We start from the raw sequence: 26,832 nt of genomic DNA, 5'->3' as shown, positions 1-26,832 counted from the left end.
GATGGTGAGTGGCCTTTGTATCCGCCGAAGGAGAATGTTTAATCTTTGGGCCAACCAAATTATTCAGTGACTCATAATTTTGGACGCTTCGTTCAATAAGTGTGTTCAGTTTGAATAATTTCGTTCTTGGGTAATTGAACAATAACTTTTACAGGCGTTTGCACAATATTATTTGCTTTGGTGTCACACGTAGTGGCCATCTTGTATTTAAAAGTAAATACGTGTGTTGTTTTCGTTAGAATCGGCATAGGTGGTAATAGACAGGTTGTGCTGTTCTTGCAGGACGTCACGACGACTTTTAAAGCCTTGTGCTCAATTCCCAGGGCTGCGAACTTTTTTTTTTTGCATTTCCCTAATTTTTATTTGATATGTCGTTACCGAAATATTTAAGAAAAAAACAGGGATCCCATTTTGAAAACCTTCAAACTGAACGCTGTGGAATTTGAAACAAATATTAATTCTTCGTCATGCGTAATGAATATTCAAAACAGCCGAAGCTCGCAGAGCGAACGTATTTTCTCGGTCGTGGCTAAAATCCCGCACATCATATTTCGGCGATATCGATTATCGATTATCGTAAATTCTTTTTTCTTCTATTCTTGTTTTTGGGATAATTGTGCGTTTTTTTTAAATTTGTTTTGTGCATTGTAAACAAAAATACACATACTTGTGTGCTATACGTTTACCTTCGATCTTCAGCAGAGTCAAAGGATTCTTCTTCTAGCTTCTTGAGTCCAGACCTGCTCTGGGGCCCACATAGCCTTCTTATCCCTGTGAGTACAGCGCGGCCGGGGTGTGACCCTGACCACTTCTGTCTAATGCCGAGGCTTAGAATGAGCAACTAACTCTCCTCCATAGTGAATGCGTTAGAAGGATAGAAAGGGAAGTTATCTTTCGGCTTTTTTCCTTCTTCCACGACGGAAATGTCGAGAGTTGATAGTGTCGTACCCAAAACAAGAATTGGAACTGTTCATACCGCTGTAGGCCACCGATGAATTTATGCACATACTTAATTGAAACAGGTTCAGTTTTAGACGTATATACTAAAATAATACTTCAAAAACTGGCGAAGAATCTAGAACATTAATCTTTACTTAGAAGTAAGGTAGAAAAATACACCGCAGTGGCATAGAATGGTTTCATGTACTTTTTATTTGAATATCTTTCCAAATGGAAATGTTATCTGTTACGTAGGACAGTCGTATATACTGACATAGTTTCATTCCATCTAATTTAAGAAATAAACAGTTTATTTTATCTCCTCCTATAATTTATTTTACGGTTGCTTTCACGATCGATAACACTCCGTATCAACAGTCTGACCCCCCTTCTGACGTTCTGTAGTGATGTTACAGTGGCTGGAAATTCTAACAGCATTACTGTCGGTGAATAATAATTAAAAAACCTGGGACGACGAATCTGAAAACAAAATTACAGTTTTCAATTACCTATAAGACTTGTTTATTTTCTTTAGTTTGTATCAGTTTTCCCATTCTGATTTCTCTCTTTTCACACGACTTGTAATCCCCACCACACATTTTTTGCGCTATAAGTCACGAAAGAGGAACTGAAATTCAATTAAATATGGTAAGTGTACTCTGGGCTCACCGTAAGTGGAAGTTGGGTGACATGCTTGCCTGCAGTTTCTTGCTTATGACCTGAGCTAAAAACATTTACCGCATATCTCTTGATCGCTGTTCAGTAATTCGAAGATTCCATCACCGCCAGAATTCAAAACACTTTTCTTGCAAGAGGTCAGTCACTACACGTTCACCAGTCTCAATACTTCCCACGTGGCTAACTGAATGTCTTTATTTGCAGTAATAGCGTGACAGACCGCAGTACGCATGCGTAATGCTATTCCGCCCACACTCGCGCTTGGCTTTGTAACGGTTCTGATAGTTCTACTTATAGTGAGGCCATTGTATGTGAGAGTTGAGTTTTTAGTAGCGGAAGGATGGTCTCCAAAATACAGACATGAAGTTTGTTCGAGAACGTGAAAATCATCTCCGATGTATTCAATCAAACGTGGTGAGATTTTATGCAATAAAGGAGCATCTACTTATGTTGAAACTGTACGGAAAACTAACTGGCCAGTGGCCAGGGGATTAATGCCAAGTAAATAGCATTCGGTTAGTGGACTCAGTGACTCGTGCGAACAGCTGTTATCCCACTTCTCCCCGTTAAACTATGGTTGCACTTAGTTACATGATCCAGGCTAATATTAAAATACCAAACTTCTCAGATGTCAGCTACTTTCCATGGTGCTTAAAAGAACCTCGCCATGCAGACGTTTAGGGAAATGGATGTATAGATCCATACATACTTATCCTTGCCACTAGATGGAGATGAGTGGCCAGCTTCATGCTCTGGCCGTTTTATCCTGATGGAAGTAGGTTATTTTCAATTGGAGGCTGGTTGTGAAAGATATGCCCTTGCCAGGGAATGGAAGCCAAGTCGTATGGTTTGTTGTCAGGTCACTGTACTGACTGAATTCCCACCTTTTATCGTGTGAAGGCTGTGGTAATGTTATCGTACTAAGAATCGCCCTGTGATGTGAGCAGGTAGGTACGGCCGTTGTGAGGCAGTGTGGGTCATAACCTTACACGTTGAATAAAACAGCACAGCTACACCTATTCTTAATCACGACAGTAAATTAAGTAAGTTATCAGCTTTATTCTTCTGTTTCTTTAAATAGCTGAGAATGTTTCTTTGGTAGCTTACCGTTTGAATAAGGGGTTCAGTGGGATACAGAGAAGTTTTTGGTGTGGCGGTGGGACACGAAATATCTAACGCTCCGAATCTGTACTTGTCAGTCCGCCCGTAGCCTTCAGTGCACCGCCTGACCGGCCACGGCCAAAATAATATGCCATGTTGGAATATAGCCTATGAAAACTGCGTAGACTTGAGGGCGTACACGTGTAGTTTTGTTGTAATTGTGTGTGATACGCCGATGCAGGTCTCAGATTTTATGTACGTGTTTTGGGCGTGGATAGAAATAGACCCATTGTTTCTCAACCTCTGTTTCCGTTGACTTCGTCCCCAAAATCACGTAATAATTTTCATTAACTGGAATCTAGTCTAACTAAAATATAGACAGGAAGTATTTTCTTATCATGTTTTTGCTTCGGCGTGGAAGTAAAACTTGCTATGGGAAAAGACAACGTGCAGTATGGGAAAAAAAAGTAGAATCTGAACCCCTTAGGCAGAACTTGCGGACCTCCAGTTAATAAACACTGAAATAGACTTTCCTCAGCATTGTATCAGTGACTGGATGGGGGCAGTTAGGTCCTAATTTAAAAGTAACTGAAATACTGGTACAAATGAACGCTGTGTATATCAGAGGCCCATAGGCTAGCAGTTAAGGGTTTAAAGTCAATTCAGCTACAGTAATTATTCGCGACTGGCAGCAGGCCACGCTGAAAACAGACCAAAACATAGGCATACAAGATGAATTGTAACGTAATATAAATTTTGATAGTCGAATTTTCTACATACCAGATGGAATGATTCCATCATGACTCTGTTGTCCGAACCTGTTGGCGAGTTTAGTATTAAAGTGGGGGGGGGGTATTATGGCAGTCATCTATATGGATATAGTAGACTCCCGATTAGCCGGGGGCGGATTAACCAGATTCTATCCGGTTTAAGCGAAAATTAAAAGGTAAGAAAATCTGTTGTAAAATTTAGGACGTTTAAAAAGAAAGAAGTACAACAGTGACGTATTATTTAGCATATTAACATAAATAAATTGTTGCTAAAACCTGAAGTTTATGAGAATCCTTTTTAAAAATAGTTGATATGTACTGTGACAGGTGGATGGGTTCTTTAATTTTTGCGAATTATCCGGGAATATATATTCTCCAACTAATCCGGGTAATCGGGAGTCCACTGTACGAATTTCATGTCATGAGTAATAAGTGAATCCATCTTAGTCATGTTATATTTGATTCTTTTTCTTGGCGTGATTTCGAAAACAAAAACGAATCCATCTATTTCGATTCCTTTCGCTCTGGTGGATAATCTGCGAACACGTTCGTCGACTAATGCAAGTTACGCAATTGGGGTTTTGGCCTTGGGAAGCAATTTAAGTGAACTTAACTGACGGAGCCAAGCTGTAATTTGCATCTTGCCTGGTTGTTGGTAGGCGTGTGTTGCATTTTTATTTTTAGTGCATTAAGGCACTTTGGTGCAAGATTAGGCCTTATGGCACACCAACGCCATTTGTTCTGGTATTGCTTTCCACAAATGACTGATTCGTATCGCTGTGTTCCTCGGCCAGTCTACTGAAGGGTTGTGTTCTTTGTACGTAACTGACTGTCCTGGCAGCACGAGTCAGGTTGAAGTAGTAATGAATTAATTTGGTGATTGAGGGTTTTTTTACTTGGCTCAACAGCTCCAGGGATGTTCTTGATGAAGTTTGGTGAACAGTAAATGCTGTATTTGCTTGTTTTTATTAATTTCTCCGTGCTTTTTAAAATTCTGCATGAATATCATGAAGCACAAAATACCGTTCCAGAAAGAAAGAAAGAAAGAAAGAAAGAAAGAAAAGAAGAAAAGTCAGTAGCCAAGACCAGCACGATAACAGAAAATCTAAACAAATTTGAATCTGGCGGTGTTTCAGTTCGTCAGCATATCTACCGTTAGGAAATTTTTCGATAAGGACGATCGATAAATCGTTATTTGCTCGTGGATCTGCGTTTGAACAGTTATTTCGTATGGATTGTAGTCATCTGCCATCACTGGCACATGGAAGTGCAGAACATACATAGAATTCAGTGATATTGCGGCGCCATTGTGATTTTAAAAATAGCTTTATGTGATTCGTGTTAATTTGTCACAGAATAATCTCTCGCCCGCCATATCGTATTTGCTTGATTTTCTAATCAGCTCAGTGCATTTTCCAGGAACACTGCCTACAGTCCAGGTGAGTAATAACTTCGTCAGCGTATCATAACAAGGTTTCACAAGGCACATATTAGTTTCGTCACCGCCAGCCGATCCACGTGTAACTTCTCCGCTCCCACTCAATGGATTTAATTACCCCGTTTACAAAAGCCTGCCTCGGCCTTGTGTAACGTAACATTGCTTTGTTACGATGAGTAACCCTACTTGTTAGGCCCCAGAACAACCCCGAAGCTAGAAACCATCCATTGTCGGCTGTCCGTTATTGCGTACAAGGGGCAACACGAAGTGCGGATTTCTCTTCGAGCTGGATTCCGGTTTACGCGTGCCCCAGGCCGTCCAAGGCAGCCAATACGATCAGCACTGAACCGCGTGGGATATGTGGTGTTAAAATCGATAAGACGTCATATCTGTCGCGCTGAACATTTGAAGTCAATATTTATGCACTGTGACGCATCAAATAATCTGTGTTACGAATTTTAGAGCTTGAAGATTTACTCCGCCTCTGTTTTTCTGGGATGCAGCGATTAGTTTGACCCCTCCTAGCAGTTCCTCGTTGTGTCCTCGCAGTTCTGATAGTAACATCATTAAACGCCACTAAAAGAAGGGACACTGAAAATAGTGGGGATAGTTATGTTGTACACAAACCGTTTGTCGCTGTAAAGAAACGGGGAATGTAGAAGTTGGTTGTAAAAGTAATTTTCAAGTTGCGGTAAAGTGTGTGTGGCCCACACAAAACCAACCTCAATATGCGGTCTCCCGGTCGAGAGACGCTATCATAGCTCCGAATTTATTTCGGGGCGTGTTTTCAGAAGTTAAAAAGTAGGTTATATCATGCAGATTCTCATATTAACCATGATATTGACTGTCCTGTTCACCATCTAATAGTCCTTCTTGAACTACATTTTGCAACAAGAAGCAAGTCTTTCTTGTCGCGTATATTTTATTGGCAGGAAAATGTCGAATTTGCAAACTGGTTTAACCCAAATTGCTGTAAGGCAACTTTTGAACGGACTGAATACTTAATGTGACTTCTGTATAGAAGAAAATGCACGTATATTCTCAATCTATCCCCACTGAAAAAATTGTTTTCTCTCAGTGTGGTTTAATTCTGGTTCGTGTACAGGTTGAGCCTTTCGCGAGAGGTCCAGACTTGACATAAATAAATTCACTGTCTGTGCAGGTGTTGAGGTACATACGTAGTACCTTAGTTCTTATAAAACTGCATCTCGTCAAAGCTGGACGTAATGTTACTCACTGGCAAATACAATTTGTAATTTGAAGATGACTGTCTTCTGGGTTGTAGTGCTGTGTAGTCTGGTAGATGTTTACCAGCATTTCAGAGGCTCTTTCTGCCTGTATCATCGCCCTGGTGATGGAGACAGGAAGGACCTTTGAAACATTGACAAACTTCTAAGAGTGTACACGGCACAACAACCCAGAAGACAGTCATCTTCATATTTACCGCCGTGAGAACCTCAAGTTATGCTTACATTGTAATATGTCTCAGAGGAATGCCTGCAATCTTGTGGCGAATAGTTTCTCTGAGGTCGCTGGCGACGGTGCGAGTCTGACGCATGTTAGCCCGCAGTAAGAAGTCTATGGACTGTATCTGTCAAAGGTATTTCAGGGCAATCCAGTACGCAGCAGTTGCAGCAATTAAATTGCTTTACTATCAACAAACCAGAATAGATTAATCAGTATAGTGCTTGGCAACAGGCTAAACGATCTGGGTTAGTTGCCCTGCAAGGACATTGGCTTTTATCTTCGTCACCACGTCCAACTCGGCTGTGGGGCCCCGAATAGCCTCCTGTCAGAGCGTACTGGCGGATTTATACCCCATGGGTAAGGCGGCTGGAACGTGAATCTGGCCACTCACAGTCATAAAGTGCTTAGGTTAAGAATGTCTTCCACCATATAGTTTTATGGCGCAGGGACAGATTTATCAAATTTTACCTTTTACGATACACAGGCCTATTATTCTCGTGCAAGGCGGATGATACGTTAAATCATTGCTGTGGAGCGTGGGACCAACGATGCTTTTTAACCTGTATATCCCCAGTGGTAACAATGTCACAGCTGCTCTACTTTTTATATTTATGGGTTTTGTATGATTTTTTAGTGTAAAGAGGGCATCTTTGAAATGGTGAAAAATTTCGGACTATTCTTAAATATTATTTAGACGATTTTCGGCTTCAAGGGGTTAAGTCTGATTCCAGTCTACCGTGTGTTGTGGTTTATTTTAAAGTACAGTGACTTCGATTCATTTTGTGTGTGTAGGATGTTGTTTCCTTTTGTCGTGCGTCGTGTTGTATTGAGCGTGCTTCTCGAAGATCTTGACCTCGTTCGTGGCCACGTTGCGTAGGCGTATCTGATGTCCAGAGGTCCGGGAGTGGGTGGCTGACGGTTCATCGCTGTTGAAATCAGGTCACAACCGCAATCTTCCTTGGCTAGGGAGGAGAATCTTCGCAAGTTGTTACAATGTTCTCTGCCTAACATGGTGACCATGTCCGCTGAACATTTTTTGTGTGCCTCGTTTGTAGTGAACAGTGCTTCAAATTTATTCCCTTTTATGTGTTTTCGTACGCATAATTAGCTTTTATGTTTAGGCCTAGTTCGGGAACAGATCTGTACTTGACAAAGATAACAAACTGTACAGACGTTACACTATAGTCAATACAAACAAATCTTTATCATTGCATTTTGTGAAGTACGTTGACAGTTCGCAGTTATCAGTGGGTCCTCTTAATATTCGCATCTTTCGAGTGCATTAAAATATATACCTCTAAGGCAAAATTATTAGTATACAGAATAGACCTTGTAAGGCTCAGTTATAGTTATTTTCTCGTAGACTGTCTTCGGTTATACCAGATCTAAAAATGTTTTAATAAATACGAGTTATAACGTAGATATTATGTTATGCGTTTTATTGTACGTAATATAAATTTTGTGTGCTACGAACTCTTTAATTTTTTAAGAAATTTTAGCATAGTTTGAAGGTTTCTGACGATAATGCTTTTTGCAATGTAACATTGTTGTTTTGGACTTCGTCTGTCGTCTAAATTATAAAACAAGACCTGGAGCAACATACTCTCTCCATCTTCAGCTTTGAAGATAGTCAGTGTATTGCTCCGAAACGTTGGTACCTACCTACAATCCTACACGGCGTCACTGCCCAGAATAACAATTCCATTCTTGACTTCAAGTCCCAAAACGTCTCCAGTGAAGGCGGTTCATACAGGTACATCGTGTTAAGTCATATATATGTGTCTCAGTGAATTAAGGGTCGTATAAGACACGCGGAGATAGATAGTATCGATAATAGTGTGATCAGGCGAAGGAGCTGGAAGTAGCAGTCTTGAAGGGGTTTGAGGTAGTGTTACGGAATCTCTTGACACGTACCTGTCCTTATAAAACTTGATGTTTACAATACGTGAAACAATATACGAACACACGTGATTCGCATTCAGTCGAGGTTAGTTGGATTTTTTTTACAGTATGCCTTCTGCTGTACTGTAAAGTCGATCCTGAACTAGGGCAGCTAGTCCGTGCTTTTACGTGACTCACTGCACGTACATAACAATCTGCTTAAACGAACAGGATTCTTGTAACTCACGAACAAATTTACGAATATATATATATATGGGAGAAATTTGAGGATTCAGCTGCAGCTCCCATAGCAATTTGTGTGACGACATTTTTGGTAACGTAGTTTGTCATTTCAAGCAGTTTTATAAGCAGTAAATATTCTCTCATGCCACATGTCCAGTTTTGTGGGACAAATCAATTTAGTGTAGCAGTTTTACTCATATTATGAAATAGCGCACCAAAAAGTTGCTTAGTGGTATGAAGGACATACATCAAGAATTGTCGATACTGTTCAAAATGTTATCGCTGCTGATTTGTATGCAGAATATAATATGGTTGGAATCCTTGTCAAGGCTAACTTTCTGCGTGGGTTTCTTTAGGTTATAGGAATAAATCATGTCGGCAGGCTATGACCACTTCCTCTCATATTCCTGTCATTTTACCGTCGTACTCTTAGAGATTCGTACATCATTCGGCGCTACTGATGGTTTCTTTTGATGTTTTCTGAGAGAACTAGATGGTTCAACACCATTAATATTCGTACCAGTCCGCCACTGGACGCGATTCTAAACTGTTATCCTTATCAGGACCTATTTCCCTGAGCTGTTTTTCATCCTTTGATCTCCTTGGGGGCTGAAAGTTAGATGCCCACTCAAATTCTGTTTGCATTTCCGTTTCTCCTACATGAACTACTCATGAAGTCCACTGATTTGACTCGTACTAGGAGTGCTGTAAAAATCTCGAAGATTCGCGTTTGTTATACCCAGCGAAAGTATAAATATTCGCAAACACTTGTAATTTATGATCTTACAGTCACTTCCGGATGAATCGCCCTGATGACGGAGGCAGTATGACCAGACTACACGGCGCAACAACCCAGAAGACGGAAATCTTCAAAGTGTCTTACAGATTTTCATACAAAACTCGTTGAAGTTCTCACCAGCTGTGAAGTCGATTGCTTTCTCCTGGATTGTGATGACGTGTTTCAATTGTTTCTGAGGAACGTACCGCCTCCATGATCAGAGCTCTTTGGATGGGGATTAGCTCGTCATAAATTCTTTGAACATCAAAGTACAACATAGGTAATTGCCTCGAGATGGATTTGAACCCGCGGTACGAGTTTGCTCATGGCCTTAGGACCTTCCCTTAAACTCTCTACTAGTGTACGTAGTGTGTGGCATACGCGATGTTTGCATCGGATTCGATACCTGTTAAAAGCCCAACGGCAGCTGTGAACCTCCATTCGATTAGGCCAGATTCTTTAATCTTGTTATTGGTTTTAGCCAGCGATACAGAAAGTTGCTATGTAGTGATTAGCACTTCCGCTCGTTAATCGTAATTCGACTGGAAATCTTCTTCATTGTTTGCGTCTTACTTACTTACAATTTTTTCAACTCAGGAATCTATTTATAGTTCTTCTTGGTGTTCTTCTGACGCTCAATATACCATTTCACGCAGTGTTGTGAAATAATCCAAGAAACACACTTCTTTCGATCGCGTCGTATGCGTGTACCTTTACAGATGTACACACTTTATGGGGATCATATAAAAGCTTTCCAGCTACACGCCATGGCACTTGGCGGGAGTGGAGGTAAGACTCCCAGTCATTCTCAACCGCGGCTCTAGGAGGGGGTGAGTGATCAGCGTCACACCCCGGCCGCGCTTTACCCCCGGGAAAGGACCTCGGTGCCCATTGGTCAGGAGGCTGGGTGGACCCCAGAGCCGGTCTGGACGCAGTGGTTAAAGGAAAAATCCTCTGCCCCTGTCGGGATCGATCCCCGGTCGTCCAGTCTGTAGTTGGTCATTGTATGAACGGCATATTACATACCACATTTTGTTTTTAACCTTCTGACATTCAACGCAGTGGATCTCTTGTTTTAGCTGGAAGAGATCACAGTGAAGCGCGAAATTACGCTGCCAGCGTGAGCAGCGTTGCTTACATTGCTACAAAGTGGTTTTATCGTTGCAGCGTCATATAACCAGGTTTAAGCCTCTGAGATGTAGTTTGTTTCAAGCATATATCATGTCTTTGTTACAGCTGGCCTTGGAAGCAAAGTAGTAGTAATCGATTGTGTGGAGATAACAGTTGCGTGGACTGAAATGCATTGCGACGTGCGACAATTCTCTCTCTCTCTCTCTTCGTGTGAATCTGCCATGAGCACCAGCAGAGAGCATGGGATTTGATTTTAGTGCCATTAAAAATATAGAACGCGCATATTTTACGACAGATCATGTAATTGTGGTAAACACTGGTTCTTCGGTCGCAAAGAAATCTTCCTTTTTAAAGAAGTTCTGTCAGTAAATTTGGAAGATATTACTTGAATACCTACGCTCAAATGGGAGGACTTTGTTGAAATGGATCTTACGTAGTTGAATGTGTGGATTTCATTGACCTGATGGAGGTAGGATGTTAGTACCGGAGGTCCCGGGTTCAAATCTCGGCTCGGAGAGCGGCTGTCTTAACTGGGGTTTTGCGTGATTTCTTCAATCCCTCAAGAGTAAATGCCATGATAGTACCTTAAATTAGGCCACGACCGCTTCCTGCACAATCCTTTCAAATTCAGTATTCACTGTGATCCTCTCATTCGTCGCTGTATGTAGTTTGAGCTGCTGGAAAAGCGTCTTTAAGTTCACTATAAATAAATCAATAAATAAAATAAATATAGGATGTTTATTATTGGCTGTTGTGATCATGATGACTGAACTTTCGGGTTTCTTAATAGGAGTGAATTAGTTGACAAGCTCAGAGCTCAAGGAGTAAGGAAGTAGGCCTATTGCCAGAAAACAGTTTTCGTGCTTAACGGTGCCCACATGTCTAGAAGCTGCAAGGGAGGACGTAGGCGGAACAGGTGGAATGTCGGATTCAGTCGTCATGCCTCGGCCGTTGTTTTGTTTTGCTTTGCGTTGCTTTGCTTGCACCGGTTGTTCGCGCCATCTTGGTCTTGCACAGCGTAAAGCGTAATTGGATGCTCCGCTGGAGAAATCGTTGGCGACAGCCAGATTGTGCGTGTGGCTTCTGTTTGGTGCTGGGATATATTAGTTCGCGAGGTGGTCGCTTGGATGGTTGACGTGTTTAGGTTATACAGTTTTCGGAAGCAGCTGCTATGTTGAGTTCAAACACTGCAACTTGGGGTGTGTAAATGAAATTATTGGGTTAAAAATGATGTGTTGTACCCCTGTAGAATGCATTCAAAGATGATTGCATAGCTAAGTCACAGTCTGCTCACATTAGCTCTTTGGAGAAAATTCACAGTTTGATTTGCTATGTATGTCCCAGAAGTTTCTCAATAGATCACAGTTGTCCCTTTGTTAGAATTACAAATATTTTACAGTTTCCTTTACGAAGTGTACTTAATTTTGTAGATTTTCATTAGTATTTGCTGCCCATCGATTGCAGTTCGTTTCTCTTTACTTTTTAGTGTCGCGTTCAAAACGTTTGTAACCTATTTAATTAAGTGCTTTGATAAAATTGTCTATGGCAGAAATCCTGGGCAATTAATTAATTGTGTCTGTTTTGTTCTAAAACTCGAACAGTCCATGACAAGAATGTGTAGGATTTAATTTCGGTTTAGGAGTTGGAAAATCGATTGATAGAAACTGATTTGATTCCGTTGATTCACAAAGTAACTACATTTTTAGCGTAAATGCGTTTCCTGTCTTCATAAAAATCATCTTTTATAACCTGTGTCGGAAAAATACGTATTTTTGTTTGTTGATTGCGGTATTTTGGGTTGTGATATTGTGTGGTTTTATAGGGGATTGCCAGCGTTTCGGAGAATCGTGTTGCCTCCATCTTAGGGGTACTACACACAAGGCTTCACAATGTCATAACTCATAATAACACAGTACAGATTATCACCGACATAAAAACTTTGGATGATACTTAGTTTCTTGTTTTTAGTTTATTTAACTATGTTTTTCAACAAGGTATAAAAGGCTTTTTTCTTGTCCCAAGCACCGGTTGAAATTTAAAGCCACAAACCCCTCTCTGTCCTGTAAATACGACCCTTCTGTATGACGGGCCATATAAAATTACGCTCTTAGCAGTGAGTTCTTACAGCCGTGTACTTACGTATACTTCTGATTTCCAGTTCCGCGTAATATCTGATACATATACTGACTTTGCATGTTGCTCTGAATGCCTTTCTTAGCCCATGATCCGAACTTTTGCAATGTTTCTCAACTTGAGAAGCAGCATGCCAGATGTCGATGTTGGTATTCTGGGTTATGACGCCCTGAAGATGGATGCAGTATGTTCTCCAAAACGTTGGCGTCGAAACTCAGAAGATCAACATGACCATTTTCACCGAGTGAGAATTTAAATCTCATTACGTGTTTGAATTAGTTAGAATTAGGCTTACTCTCGAAAGTTAAAGTGTAAGTCTGTCATTATAATATGAATTAGTTTCTTGAACACGGAGGCAGAGCCAACTGTCTTAGTATTACATGTTATGTCATACCTATCTGCAATATTTTCACCTGTGAATTTAAAAGAGCCGTGATTTTCTTCAGCTTTCAACAATGATTATAGGTAGAGGAATTACAGACATTGTCATTTGCGTACAGGTCAGTATGGCGGTAGATGGTTCTTTATGTGCATTATTTAATCCTTATTACTGAAGCCGGTCGCGAAAATTATTTTGTCGCGGTGCGTACGTAAAGCAAACTGTTGTACCGTATTAGTAGCTGTTAAATACGTTTACTGCATATGAAGAATTCCAGTGTAGGTTGGGGTCACATTCAGACATGTTTTTAGAGCCCATTCCACCGCTATTGGGGAAGTTTTGTTCGTTTGTGTGTTCCATCTCGCAACTTGTTTAATCGGATTTCGATGAAACTTCGTGTGTGGGAATCTGCACTAAACGTTGTCGCGAATTTCATTCTAGTTCGGACCTGTCCGATGCAGGTTGTGTCCGTAGGCTTTGCTCGCTTTAGTCGAACTTCATCTCGTTTCTCAAAATCGATAAAATTTAGCAGGCCCACATGACATTAGATGTAGGAATTTTCGATATGTTTGAATATTTATAGAAATGCAGTTAAGTAGCTTAATGGTCTTAATGAATGCAAAAGTTTCGTTGTTGATTACATTTCTGAACAACTGATTTATTTAGTTAATAAATGAACTTAGATTTATTGTATTTTGAGATTCACACTGAAACAGTATTCAACGCATGTAGTGTTACATTAAACAGTATATGTATAAAGAAACTTACGAATAAAAAGATCTACAATTAACACTGAGAATGCGTTAATAAACTGGATGTGTATTATGCCACAAAATGTTTTTGATAGAATTTTTATGCCTTATTTTTACCAGATTCGAAATACGCAAATGACAGATCCAGTTAAATCCTTTAAGTCACTTTTGCCCCGAACACTTGGTAGGGAGACCAAGACGATTCAGCTTGAATTTCATATTTTAGCTTCTCTTGCAACTGTTTCGGTTTTTGAAATCTGAAGAGGTCTAAGTAATATTACTACGAATTAAAAAGAAAGAAAGGAAGAAAGGCCACTATTGGAAATGAGGCAGATATCACGTTTAGAAATTGGATAGTTGCTTACTACCGTTGAAGCCCAACGCTCGCGTAAATCGGCTTTACCTCAAAGAAAACACCGGCTCCATTATAATGATCAGTTGGTGAAAAATGTTCAGGGAAATAATGGTTGTCTGTTCTGAAAATCATACTCGACCTATAAACAGGCTTTTCTCCCTGTACTCAAATTACAGAGTTACTGAATATATATGTAGGTGGTACATATAGTTACCACTGGGCTATAAAATGCTGGCGCGTGCGTATAGTGTCGTCCCGAACAAGCTTGGCACTTCGTTTACGCTTATCTGTGATATGACGTCACGGGTAGGTGAACACAGCACTCCAGTGTTGGAGGTGTGAAGATATGGCAAGTACCGTTGACTGCGATCGTGTTTTTGTGCCAGTTTGCGTGCAGCGGGTCATGGCCGCCCAAGATATATCCGGACTTGGTAGACGGAAAAGAGGCCACAGTACCACCGCTGCTTCCACTGCGGTGAGGATAAAGCGATGGCGAAGTTCCCCGATTTTAGTTGTGTTTTTGTGTTATAGAAGACCGAAGAAATTAGATTTCGGTTGCATTTACGTCAATGTTAAGTAATGATTGATGCGTAGCGTAATGAGTTCGTTACGGCAACATAGTCCTTGACAGCGTTTTTATCTGTAATTAATACAGTTCACAGGACGAAAATTACCTTCCACATTTCTGCCAGTTTGGCGTAGGATTTCTATTGAGTTGTAACATAACACAAATTGTGTTGGTTCTCAATACGCCTACATTACTATATTCAAAATGTCCAAAGTGTCCATCAGTTGCAGTAGTACATTTTAGCACGATTTTTTAAAAAAATATTTGAGTTTCTATATCGGAATTGAAGTGAGAAAGAGGGGAGATTAAACTCCCCACGGAGGGCCCCTCAAGATCACAGGTCAAGGCATGTTTACTAATCTGTTGCAATGTATTTTTTTTTACATACTCCATTGTTTTCAATAAACGGTGTTACTCTTATTGTGTTTCTGTGAATCGCATTGTTTGACTTTACGTATTCGTACTTCTGTGATATGCAAGATATAAGTTTAGTACTTTAAATTTCCTTCTTATAAGACAGTAGAATTTGATTAGTTCTGAATTTCTACTTATGGAAACAGAATTTTTTTTTGAAGTGATGGATGTCCGTATTGATGGAAGCAGGAAGTTTATCTGAAACGTCGGTCAGTATCCACGACTTGGTGCTTCATCCCCAGAAGATAGCCGTCCTCAGTTGGATGAAGTTTAGGCCTACACCTTTAAGCCTGCACAGATTAACGGTTGGTGAATACGTCCAGATACTTCCCTAATTTCGTTTCTTCGTTGTACAAACTCTCAGTCTCGATCGGAGTTAAGAATTTAATGTTGTATCATTCTTCACCTACTGTATTGGGTACCGGATTCGTAATATTACCCCGGAACATGGCTTAACGATGTTTTCTTATCGTGTCCAGGCGTGAAAACCTAAATGTATGCGCCAGTCAATATGCGTAGTTTTAATTCTTACAATTCTAGGTAGGATTTGAGACTTACTATGCTCAGTAAATAAACAAACAAAAAATGAGGTTTTGACAGCGGTGAGTCTTCGGAGTTGCCCTGAAGATGGAGGCAGCAAGGATCTCTGAAACGTTAAACTTCTACCAGACTACACGGCGCTGTAACCTAGAAGACAAACATTTCAGAATTTTGTTACTCACATCCACATGTCTTGCGACGAAGATGGTATACGTTTGTTTATATGTCATGGATTTTTTTCTATAGGTTGTAAGTAAATCTTATGTAATAATCTTCGATCCGTTGGTAGGCCTATATTGTCGCGAAGGCCTCAAATTAGACTGAGTGCTGCCACATAGGTCTACTTTTCTGTGCGTTTTTACAACTCGGAGTGATCTTGTACTTTGCCCGCTCGGCTTCTCAGCGACCTCTGCCATAAAATCGGCTACAAAAATTTACTAAATATCTCATCAATCGTTCCACAGCGCTTACGAATGTTTTATTTTCTCAGAATTTATCTTTATTTTTTAATTTTCGTAAAGCTAGAATCACCTCCCAGTATTCTTTTCATAGAAGTGTTTTGTCTGCGTAGATGCAACCAATACTTGGCAAACCTCCAAAAGTTGAGAGGTAATGGCAGAGTTCGCCATGTGCCAAGACCACTGCGTACACTGATCTTTAAGTAAGGAAGTCAATTTGCCTCAGGCCCCAAGGAAGAAGGCGTGGAGGTATATTCCACTCACGCTAGAACTGGACGTGAGACGTCGTTGACGAGAAGACTTCATGTTTAGGTCTCTTTACTTGATGGCAAGGAGGCTCGAACTTTGAGTAGTATTAATTACCGATTTCGTGGTCCGGAAGGCAGTACCCTTTTTCGATATCGATCTTTGTCCTCAATCAGGGTCGTCGTAATTTTCATTATCTGACACAGGCGAATGCTTTCTTATACTCCACTGTAAATACTAATTTTTGTCCATTCTGTAGTTTACACTTCTGTTCGGCGCAGGTGATGACAAGTTCAACAGAAATAGAACACACACGATTAATAAAATTTAAGGCTTCTGAGTGGGAGAGCGCTGACAAGTAGCCTACGCGACTTGATATTTAGTTTAAAATGTTATGTGACGCTGTATTGACCTGTTTTGGTGTATACACTCGTATAGGCCATACTGTAGCTCAGGCGGTTAGTCGCAGGTTCGCGGGGTCAGTAACACGGGGTTTTCTCCAAGTCCTTCGGTTTTGCACTGTCAATGCAAGACAGTCTCATGAATCTTGCTTTCGTTTGAACCCCATGAACTGTGTCGTCTGTTATATGGATTTTTTCCTTGTATTTAAGTGGCCTGTTTTATTTTTATTGTAGTACTCCATATGGGGAATGAGCCGGGATAGCTCAGTCAGTATAGTGACTAGCTACGGGCTGGACGGCCGGGGTTCGATCCCCGACGGGGGCAGAGGATTTTTCCTCTAGCCTCTGCGTCCAGACCGGCTCTGGGGCCCACCCAGCCTCCTCTACAATGGGTACCGGGGTCCTTTCCCGGGGGTAAAGCCGGCCGGGGCTTGATGCTGACCACTCACCCCATCTAGTGCCGAGGTCAAGGAAGAGAGGAGCTATACCTCCACTCACCCCAAACGCCTACATGGCGTATAGTGGGACAAACTTTACTTTTACTTTTTACTCCATATGGGGAACCAGCAGCAATTGAGGTTGTAAAAAACAAGTATGTCAACTAGTAACGCTCGGAATCTTAACAGAATCATAACCGAAACTTTAAAATCGATAGCAGAACAGCATGACCACGTGACTCTGTGGTAGTTAAACACCGCGAGGTTCACAGCGATAGAGACCCAAGTTTCAGATATGAAATTAGGCTACGTTCAGTAGTTTAAGATGGAGTCGTGATTTAATACATTTAAAACTAACACAGGGCTGTTGTTATTTATAAATAGAAAAATATCGCAACCCTGCTGTTTGACTTTATATTATGATCCGTCTGTTTGAAGTAATGGTTTAGATTTTGGATGTTGGTACAGAGCGCCAGGGATAGTACCTGAATCTATGAGAAATAGTATGGCAACAGAAGATTGTTATCGAAAATTACATAATGAGGGGGGGCCCTTGTCATTTTGTACAGGTCTGTATCACAGTCTCGGGAGGTTAATTAAAGAAACTTAAGATGAGAGAGATTTATAAACATGGGGAAATCTGAAATGCGAACAAAATGTTGAATGAGAGTCTCAAAGAAAGATACTGCTTGGAAGATGCAGAAATAGGTGGAGTATTAAGAGAGGGATGTGAAGATGTAGAATGGCTCAGGAGAAGTTTCATGTGGCAGGTTTTTGTGATGACTGGTTATTTCTTAATTATCGGAGTACCATTCTAGTCAAGGAAGAACGCATACCATGAGTTACAAACAACGTTGGTTAAAATGCTGTTATCCCGATCGGTAATGCTTTGTGTGTATCATGAAGAGGGGGACCTGGTAGCAGGCAATACCCGTCCGTCGAGTTCTTCTCATTGGCCTATAGGTTACGCCATTAGGACCTGCTCCTGTTAAATATTGCCGAATATTTATATAACCCTTGATCCCATTTCCTGTCAGATTTTGTCTTAATAGGCCTAATCTGAGCCAATCTTCTTGTTCCATTTATATCTTTAATTATCGGGGCTAATTTTTGAAGCTGAAAAAACATTTTTAACAGAACGCCAATGCATCACATACACGTATCTTTCTTAAATTCGTATATTTGAAATAAAATACGAAATATTTCATAAAACGAGCCAGTTAACTCAGCAGGAACACGTTTGGACTGTATTTACAAGGTCTTGAGATACGAAGCGATAATCTACGTTATTCTGAGTGAGATTTTTGTGGTTTTCCTCAGTCGTTTCAGAAGAATGAGTACAAGATCACATTAGACCACTATTGCTTATTCACCTTTCCACTTCGCTTCCTCTCGACTCAGTTGGCATTTGAAACGGCACCATCAAATAACGCGGGAACTAGGAGATGCAGTGGAGGAATGTCTGCACCCTTGTTATTAAATGTAGGAATTGCGCAGTTCCTTCCTTCCTTGTTCTAGAAACTGATGACGCAATCTGGTCATTATATTTGTCTGGTTCTTTGGTTCGTTAAAGGGCAAAGAGGCATAAATGCTGTCGTCCAAGCTCTGTCATCCGAATGTCGGGTTATTTTCTGCTTGGTGCAAACACAGAAAAACTTCCAGGAGTAATTACTTCCTGTTTGTTACATGTTTTGACATATCGTGCTCAAGGATGTTGTAAATTTATGATAGGAACTGATTGATTCATGTTTTATTTTATGACGCTTAGATTTTAATAGAGTCGACCGATTGGATGACCCATTCATTGACCGTGACGGTAGATTGCTGGTCTCATATGTGTAGGCCTTCTGGTACTGTGTCGGAGATGTTATTAAGTGTATAGCTACTTCTCATTTGTGGGACTGTACTCGAAAGTAAGTCAGTTGCGCCCTGTCGCCACATTTGTAACGTGTCATACAAAATATTTCATATACATTTTACAAGTACTTTACAGCCTGTCTCATAGAGATTGGCAGTAAAAGTGCTTACATTTCACATTCCTAGTTTATTGACTCGTAAGTTACCGCTGGCCAGTTGAACAGATTTTGCGATGTCATGTTTTTTTTGCGTAATGTTGAGGTGAAGTATGCTTCTTTACACATACCACTTATTCTTTGGTATTGGGGGGGGGGGGGGGGGGTACAAAGACGTTTGACGCAAAAAGGGGACAAAAGTTTTTCAATATTAATAGAAAAAATATATTTGCGAAGCATCTTATGTTCTTGGAAAGTATAACTTGGTAAATTAATAGTTAATATCATCAAAAGCTGCTTAAGTTAAGTGAATTTGCGTTATAGTAACCTAAGCATTTCTTCTATGAATGCCTTTGTCGACGATATTATGTTACTGATTTCTTTGTTTTGGACCATGTCCGTAATGTATTGAAAGTTTTCTTAAAAAGCCTCAAGAATTTCAACGTTCCGATGGGTGGATCTTCATTTGCCATCAAGCGATCCATGGATGTGAACAGTTCCACCTGTCTGATCCAATAGACGATTTCTCCCTCTTTAGCGTAATTTATGACAAAGGAACATCCATATTTCGAAACGTCGTGACTTTTTAAGGTTTCACCAGACAGTCAAAAACAAATAAATTGGTGGCCTGACCATGTTTTTCTTTTTCTTTTTTTATTACTCGATGTAGTTGGCACTTTACCGTACCGAGTAGTCTGATTGTAGTTCCATCAACATTGCGTATTCCAAAATCTTACGCCTTATTTTGTAAGGCTGTTTGCTGTGCACAGTTTCAATTTTCAAAATAAAATTTAAGGCAGACACGTTTATGGATAATTTACAATAGGCGTATCAAATGTAGGCTGCATGTTTATGAAGTTCCCCCCATTGAGATGCTCCGTAATTTGTACTCATACCCAAATGATATTAGGATTACCAAATCAAGGAGCATGAAGTGGACGGAATATGTAACACGCACTGGGGAGATGATATGTAAGTACCAAGTTTTTGTTGAAAAGCCTGAAGGAAGAAGACCTCGCGGAGGCCTCGGTGTAGATGCGAGGATAATACTAAAGTGAATCTTAGATAAACAGGTTTTGTGATGCGGATGGATTCATCTGGCTCAGTATCCTGGAGGTCGGTCTTTGTGATTGTGGCAATGGACCTTCGGATTTCATAAAGGACGGGAAATTTATTAATTGGCTGAGGGTATTATTAGTTAGTCAAAGAGGATTGTAACTGTTGGCTGTTTCCTTCAATAAAATGTTGTGACGACTTGAATTCTGTAACATAATTTTTGTTTTCTTACTTTATAGCACTCGACATAACGTTAAATTATTGATTGCTATAGAGTGTAATGCCATCAAATATTCATCATATTCGAATGTTTATTTAGGTAGGAAAATTAAATAGATTAATGTTGTTGTAGCAGGTTAAAGAAAATATGCCTGCTCGCAGACTGTTAACTTTACTCTGTGCATCTTTATAATTAATCTGTGTCAGTTTATGGAACGAGAAGAAAGTCGTTCACTGCTTAGGTTAGCGACAGGTGAACAGCGACTTTTGGTTAGTAGTCTAAAACTGTCTGTTGACTACTACGTACTTTGCTGACCACAGATGTTTTAAAGAAGGCGTAGCATTTCATTCTGCACTTGTATCTGGTAACGGAAATCGTATCATACGTTTGTTGGTACCAGCTGGCATTCAACTCACCTTGTTGCTGGGTAACATGATTATTATCACTAGAGAATGGAGCTGTTACAAATATTTACACCGCTCCCGTGCGAGCTCTTGTAATAGTATTCCTATTTGACGCAAGTAGCTAGCTGATCAATTAGAAAGATACTACAAATTATATTACACCGGATTTTTTATTTATGGCAAGGGTAAATGGTGGTCTGGTACCATGTGTACGGCGAACAGCTAAGCAGTTGGGCCTTGACGCTTCATCCTGCGATAAAAATAAGAGACCTATTTTGTATATACACGAAACAACTGAGTGGGTTTTCGAAGAGTGGTGACACGTGTGACAACCCCGATCACAGACTGACTGTGTCCTACCTAACCGAATAAACTATATACTAATTCTTTGAAGATTTATGTATTGTGGGTTGTTGCGCCGTGTAGTATGGTAGATGTCATACTGCTTCCGCCATCAGGGCGATGAATCGCCCTCGGTAACCCACATATATTGCAAGAAATAAAAATAATAAGGAAACATGAACCAGTCGATTGAACTTGGATCATAGTTTATGACCTCATTTGAGTCTGCCAACCTCTGCCGCTATCAGTCCTACATCAAAATCGTGTAGTGTTAGGGTCAAGGACTCATGGCAAAGAAGTTTTTTTTAGTTATTTGTTAATACGACCAGTCGCAAAGAATTAATTTTCAAGCGGAACGTTTATGGACTCACAAGGTTAAATTGCGAACGTCTCGAGTCTGTCTTGTGTGGGTTAGAAGTGATTTGAAAATGAAGGTCGTGGAGCGACGTATGGTAATCCATTGACGACGCTTCGATGTCGGCGGAGTTATCCTGTCTCGTTCGGCACAAAAAAAACCGAAAAGCACCGATCTTCACACTACGAAGGACATCCTGCGATGGGTATTAGGAACGAGGTAATGCATTATATGAATATCCCGCTTGCTTCTTTTATGAACCTTAGCCCTAATAATCGTATTATCGATTGTAGTGGGGTGGTTATCTCTCCTGCTTCGACTTCTGGAGGTCCCGGGTTAAAATTTCGGCCCAGAGACTGCCTGTCGTGACTGAGATGTTTCGTGGTTTTACTCAGTCTCTCGAGTCACATACCCTGTTAGTACCTCAAATTAGGCCACGACCGCTTCCTTCCACACCATTTTAAATCCAGTACTCGCTGTTAATCCTCTCATCCGATGCTATATATTCTAGATCTTATAAACGTCGTTAAATAAACTACCTACAATTAATAATTGTATTTCCTGTTACTCATGCGAGGATTATGTAAGGTATACGCGTTGTAGAAGCTCCATAGAGTTGCGTCCTTCTTTAGAAGCTAATAGTCGCCAGCTGATCAAGAAATTAGACGTCTTTATGAAACTCAGTAGTTTATAACTGTTCAGGACTCACCTCTAGTCTGTATCCGTAGGCAGTTGAATGCTGTCCAGACTCTCGTATCGTATTTTTTTATAATCAATTTTAATATTATCAATCTACACTAGGCCTCTTCATATGCTGTCTCTGCATTTCAGATTTTCCTATTAAAATTTTGTATGCATTTATCGTATCCATCATTCGTGCTACATGCCCTTCATTTTATCCACCTTGATTTAATAAATTCGATATTTCTTGCAGAGACCAAAGCAGCTACTAGCCAGCACCAAAATGTTCTTTCATTGACTATCAGACTGTTTTACTCGGAGATGTGACTATGATAGAAATTAATGTAAATCCGACAAGAAATGACCGATAAATGAAGAGTAATATGTGTTGATAAGAATCGGTACTGTGTCTTAATACCTGCAGTGACACCTTGTGCCTTACACAGACACTGTGCTTGTTATGGACGCCGTAAAGCTAATGATCCGTAATAATTAGACAATGTTTGTGTTAGGAAGGTTTGTTGCATGCGAAGGAATGCCCCTTTGCCATGTAAAGTATGCCTATAAAGTTGCGTAAAATGTTTCTGTGCCAAGTTACAACCGTCATTTCAAACGACGATATAATGGTCTGTTGGTTTTAACAGTTATAGGGGAGACCCACAGTAAAGCAAACAAAACTTGCCCAACTATAGATGTTTCAACATTCTACAAATAGGAATTTGTTGTGGTCTATATTCAATATCTCGTAATAAGTGCACGTTAAATTTTTGTGAATTTATCATTTACAGTAGCTCATTGATTCAGAAACGGTGCTGATCTCAAAACAGAGGTTTACCAAATAGCCCTTTTTTCACGGAATTTTGTGAGGAAGATAGTCACTTTTTTGGAATGTTAAATATTTTCAGCGCATTTCTCCCTGTAGAGTTTCGCTCCTGATTGCAAACCTCCCTCCCCCCCCCCCCCCCAGTAATTTGGTTTTCTGTTCTACATACACACTTAACATTATCAGTGCTTTTCTAAATTTGCTTAATTTGCTCTTATGTTCATGTTAATTGCCTGTTTTATAGAGGTTGCTAAATTCTGTTGCCTGTCGAAATTGAAAGCTCGTAAATAATTGTTTAGATAACCAAATGAAACAGGCTGCATCATTCTGCCACTTTCGTTCAAGAGCCTTCAAGTTTACATGTTGACCTTTTAATATCAGTACCTGAACGTTTTACATAGGCTTAAATGCAGTTCTGAGATTTGGCATTGAAACTACAGCTACTACTTCTAGCCGGCGCTGGTTCCTAACGTCTCAAAATCTAAATTTCTCTTGGCAAAAGATCGAATCCCGATCGTCTCTTACAGTCACCAATTCATCAGCTGAATCTGTATTTTTTTGACGACAGAATTGGTTTTCAAGGGGCTGTAGTTTCATGCTGGAAGCAGCTAACTTGTGGGATTCTGACCTGCTAGTTGCAAGGTGATAAGGTTAAAACTTTTGTAGGTTGGGACCCTCGTCCTTGTACCACAGCTGGGCGTGGGGTGGATGTAGTCATGGCCATGGGGATGGTTTTCTCAGAAGGAAGCAGTTGTAGTTAGTTATTCGGGGACGGCGTAGAACCTTCAGGCAGCGGCTTAAGAGCTAGAAGTGATAACAATCTGGCATTGCCTTGTTCGATCCAGCTGGGGTCGGAGTTTGGATAAATTAGAGGTCTTTGTGTCGTGGTTGAAACCAGGAGCCGGGGTTGTTGAGTCAGTATGACTGCCGTCGGATTGGACGGACGGTGTTCGATCCATGACAAGTGCAGATGACTTTTCCTCTAGCGTCTGCGTCAAGACCGGCTCTGCGGCTCTCACACCCTACTGTCCAGTGGGTGCCGGGGTCATTTCCAGGGGGTAAAGCGCGGTTTATCTTCTGTACCCCATCTCTAATCAAGATCTACCATGAGATAAAGAATTGTGATCTTCGGTTTTAAGTGTTTGCCTTCAATTTTTACGTGATACGTGTAGTGATACCGCCAATCAAATGTCAGAAAGTCTTTAGACTCTCGCAACCTGACATGCACTTATACAATTTCGTAACATATTTTAAGTTTGATCTACATTGCATGACTGCTGATCGCAAGCTATATAGACATACCTCATACAAAATTTGACTCTGCGATAGGCGGAAAAATGGAGGTCAAATGCAATGTTGCACGGAAGACGGGCAAAAATTAAATACAGAGATGTGGAGACACATGTGGAATGAAAGAGTTCTAAACTGAAAGAGAAAACTGGATTTCTCATTGTACAACTTCCACCTTTGGGAATGTGCCGCGTCGAATGTTGAGAATTATCCAACGTTTATGCAAACATCGCAGTTGCCATCTTCTTCTTCTTCTTCTTCTTTCATGGATTTAGGCCATAGCGCCTGTTTCCACATCAAGAGAGCGAGTCTTGCCACCTTGTTACTGGGCGGCCAACAGTTCTTCATCCTTGTGGGTTGTATAGAAGTACCGCCTTCGGGATTCTTTCCTCGTGCTTCCTTTGGATACGGTTATGCCAATTTTGCTTCATTTGAAATATCCTATCTGTTAAGTTAAAAATCTTCAGTTCTGTCCTAATTTTTTCGCTGCGCTGTTTATCCAGATGAGTTACCGAACGTAAGAATTTCATCTCCGCTGTCTGGATTTTTTTCTTATCAGCCCTATTGGTTGCCCAGTTCTCACAGCCATATGTTAGTACCGGTACTGCCAACAGTTTGTAAAATTTCATTTGTGTTTCTTTCAGGGTCTTGCCACTTAATGTACGGCTTATTGTTCCGCACATTCTATAAAACTTAATTTAATATTTATATCTTCTTTTTGGCAGTATGACACATGAGTCCCCAAGTATTTAAAATTGTTTACCTGTTCTATTATCTGATCTTTTATCATTATTTTACATCTCATGTGGTTTTTCCCTAGAACTGCCATTGTCTTTAAGGGTGAATATTAACTTTGAAAATGTAACTTGCGGTGTTTGCCGAAGTATTTAATAACTCTTAACATTCGACGCGGCTCATCTCCGAGAGCCGAAGTTGTGGACTGAACTCCAACAACGAAAACGTAAGGACATTCATCTTCAAACGTTTAACCAAAATCATTGCGTCGTCACGACTTTAAGAGGAAGTACAGATAATCTGTTCCCTCCAGACTGTCGTCGACAAGCAATGTAAGTTGGTCTCAAAACAAGCCGGACCTTCAGGTTTAACACATATTAACTTTGGAGACGTAATTAACTAACTCCTTGTTGCAGAGTACATATTGAGAAACTGACAGACGCTTCCACTAAGCAAATCCTCTGTCTTTTATGGAATCCAAAAGTTCATTACCGTATTGATATGTGCCTGCTACTGACCCGTATCCGGCTGAGTTGAATGCAGGTCATCATTATGCCGTATCTAAAATCCATTTTAATATTATCCTCCCACCTACGATTAGATTTCGAAAATGATCTCCTCCCTTCATATTTTTAACTACAGTGTTGTAAGCCCATACATTTTTTATTTCTCGCATCGTACTATTATACATTATCCGTCCTCTTATCCTCCTCCATTTTATTACTCTAATTTCCTATTCTGAAGCTCTTTATGCAAATTACTCCACCTTTGACACAACTACAATAGGGGTAACGCTAATATAATTAAATGTTTATTTAGATCTAAACTAAATTCCGTGAAATAAAGTTATGAGAATGGTCGCGAAAAAACACTAAAGCAATACAGTTGTATATAAATTATCTTTACAGCTTTAATCATGACTAATGAGCGTCATATGCGACAGAAACTCTCGGAAGTGTGGTATGAACATTACACTCATTTTACATGGGCACCATTTGTTACACGTGCAATGTCCAAACGATATTCTAGCTCCATCCATATACGCTGCAGAGTGTCTACGTCAGCTGGTGCAGTGCAAGCTGCAATTCTGTCCTTCAGATCGGTGATGTCGACAGGAAAATATCACAGGGTGTGATATCCGGTGATCTGGCCACCCGAGATATGGGACCAGTACGGTCAATCCATCGATTAGGGAAATGCTGATTAATTAAGGGTCAAGGACATTTTGTAAACCCAGAAGAAGTTAGGATTCTGTGGTTTCCGGTTGTCATGGCCCCGAGTATGTTTGAATTAATTTATAAATTATTTTTCGTATTGGCGAAATGTGTTTTAAAGTTTTTAATCCAAGTATCTGAAGTGGAAGACATTTTTGATGACAAAGGTAATCAGCATTGAGGACCTAGGCCTGTTCTGCGCATGGTCGTAATAGACGTATCGGGGCTTCTCGAATGATTCACGTTCCAGCCGAACACTTTCTCTTTGTTGGACATGTCTGAGTTATCACATACGCTTTCCAGTATGTGAATTGATCGTTCTTTCGTTTAAGAAGTCTATTTAAACAGCCTCTGTTGTGTACCACCGAACAGCGTATGATTAATTGATCGCGACTTGTTTTAATTACCATACTAACTCGGCATTCCCCTGAAGGGACTTCTGAAGACAACGTATCATTTCTTATTAAGGACTGCCTACGGGTTGATTTGAACTCGGAACCTCTCGAGCACGAAACATCACACCGCTACATATAGGGCGACTTCTGAAATTACTATTTTTTACTTGCATTACGCCTGTTTGAACGCTGTGAA

At 40.4% G+C, this 26,832-nt stretch overlaps 1 protein-coding gene and 1 long non-coding RNA gene across 2 annotated transcripts in view; one reads left to right on the top strand and one right to left on the bottom strand.

Moving 5' to 3' along the window:
- LOC110836834 (uncharacterized) overlaps positions 1–26,832 on the top strand; it is a 267,382-nt gene that overhangs the window by 69,531 nt on the left and 171,019 nt on the right. The window lies entirely within an intron of this gene.
- LOC110836837 (uncharacterized) lies at positions 1,132–1,871 on the bottom strand. Its single transcript, XR_002545465.2, has 2 exons — positions 1,609–1,871; positions 1,132–1,419 (listed from the first exon to the last, which is right to left on the bottom strand). It is a non-coding gene; the product is annotated as an uncharacterized LOC110836837 (long non-coding RNA).

Source organism: Zootermopsis nevadensis, unplaced genomic scaffold (genome assembly GCF_977971745.1).
Source record: "Zootermopsis nevadensis isolate Lab colony 2312 unplaced genomic scaffold, Znev_1.0 Znev_ptg000030l, whole genome shotgun sequence".
Taxonomy (NCBI): Eukaryota; Metazoa; Arthropoda; class Insecta; order Blattodea; family Termopsidae; genus Zootermopsis; species Zootermopsis nevadensis.
The sequence above is the reverse complement of the archived record's forward strand: the minus strand, read 5'-3'. Positions and strand labels throughout refer to the sequence as shown.